The following is a 2,394-nucleotide window of genomic DNA, read 5'->3' as shown; positions in this document are numbered from 1 at the left end:
GCTGTGTTAGGGATAATATCATAACCATATTTTGCAAACAAAAAACCTGGGGACAGGGCAAAAGGTGGGAGGAAGTAGAAGTTTTTAAAAATGAGGAAATTTGCCCAAAGGTATTTTAAGTTGAATTGTTATTTGAATCTCATTTGCACTCTAAAACCTATACTACTTGGAAGTGAGAATTTTTCTTTTCATTAAATTAATTTGAGGGTTTTTTTTTAACCATTGAATACTTTTTGCCTAATTCAATTTTAATTTAATTTTATGTTTCTTATATGGTAAACTTCAAGAGGGCATAAAATTTTTAAGTAACTTAATTTCCTGTCCCTGTTGATATAGAGTTTTATTTTAAGTTTTAAGTTTTATTACAAATTACCCATAAAAATAATTATAATTATTTTCTATAATTCACAGGCACATCCCCACATTAAACATAGTGGAATAGACACATTAATTTCTGAGTGAGACTCTGATATCCTGAATGAAAACTAAAATATATTAAACACTTTCAATACTATCTGCCTACTTAGTGTTATGAAAGTGAACTTCAAAATATTAGTTCAAAGGAGTATTAAATATCTTTGACCTTGATAGTTTAAATACTTTTTCTTTTCTTTTTTGTTGTTGTTCAATTACAGTTATCCCCGTTTCCCCCATTATTCCCCCCCTGCCCTCCCCACCCCCATCTCCCACATTCAATCCTCCTGTTCAACCCATTGTCTTTGTCTATGGGTCCTTTATACATGTCCCTTGGTGATTTTTAATGAAAAAAGTAGATTATGAATCATTGCTTTGTTTGGTACAATTCTTCAAAAATATCAAATATATCTGAAAAGATGAAATAAGCATTACTTTTAAAGAGGATAAGCTAAAATATTATCAGTGAAACAAAATATTAGTAAGAACAGCTTACAGTGGGAGAGTGAAGATTAAAATTGTCTCATTATAAAAGATTTGGAGTAAGTACTTGTGTTATTTCTGAGATCAGTACAACAGAGCTGCCCCAAGACATGAGCCTATAAGAACAGCCAAAATGACTGTGGATGAGGGTTAACTTTACACCAACTTACAATTACAAAACCAATGTTTCAAGAACAGCATTGAATTCTATTTAATCTACTGATTTCTAAAATAGATCTAAATACATGAGCTAAAAATATAGGAGGCTGTTATATGATTTTACAACTATTTCCCCCACTGTACTTTTTAAAATTAATAATTACTTTATATTATAGCCATATAATAAAGCTATCATTCCCTTTTTTCTTTTAATTAAGGTGATTCTCTACTATATTTATGAATCATCTCTTTGGCAGATGTCAAAAAAATCAAGAAAGGAGTCATAAATAAATAATCCATTTTATTAGTTTAATATATATTTGCAAAATAATTGAGCAAACAAATTGGTCTTAGAACTCTTTTTTTATTTTATTTAGTCTTTATTGTATTTGTTTCCATTACCCATTAGTCCCCTTATACCCCCTGTCTCAGGAATCACCACATAGAACTTTTTAAGACAATTATTTTAGATGTAGTTATTATTATTTTCAAGGGAAATTTAACCTACAAGTCTGCAAATAATTTAATTTTAATAGTTAAAATACTTATTCCTATGTCAACAATATTACATGCTTCTCCATAAGGTTTTTCTTTTGAAAAGAATGACATCGAAGTTAATAAGTGAGAAATAATGTGGTGTCCTACATATGTTCATGAGAACAGCCATTTTCTATTTTTATCGTGGAACGTTTTTCCCCTCTACCTTGCCACTTAAGTAAGATGGCTTGTCATCTAAATAAATCTGAAAGAAAGTTCAGAACATTTTACTTTAAGGAAAATAAAGGGGAGGGAAATATACTTCTGCAAAACCATCTTTGTTCCCCCCAAATGATTTTTTTCATTTATTAGTTTTTTATTGTTGTACAAGTACAGTTGTCTGTGTTCCTCCCACACCCCCCACCACCACACGTCCCCACTACCCACCTTTGATCCTGCCCTACCTTTGGCTTTGTCCATGGGTCCTTTATACATGTTCCTTGATGACCCTTCCCCCTTTTTTCCCCATTATCTCCCTCCCCTCTCCCCTCTGGTTACTCTCAGTTTGTTCTCTATTTCAGTGTCTCTAGTTATATTTTGCTTGCTTGTTTGTTTTTCTGATTATGTTCCACTTATAGGTGAGATCATATAGTGTTTGTCTTTCACCACCTGGCTTATTTCACAGAGCATAATGCTCTCCAGATCCTTCCATGCTGTTGTGAAGGGTAGGAGCTCCTTCCTTCTTTCTGCAGTGTAGTATTCCATTGTGTAAATGTACCAAACTAAGTCCCCTAAATGATTTTTATTATGTTACATGAATAATTTTTTTGCATTGCTATTAGAGAGAGAGGAGAGAGAGGG

This window comes from Desmodus rotundus, chromosome 2 (genome assembly GCF_022682495.2).
Source record: "Desmodus rotundus isolate HL8 chromosome 2, HLdesRot8A.1, whole genome shotgun sequence".
NCBI lineage: Eukaryota > Metazoa > Chordata > Mammalia > Chiroptera > Phyllostomidae > Desmodus > Desmodus rotundus.
Note: the sequence above shows the minus strand (reverse complement) of the source record.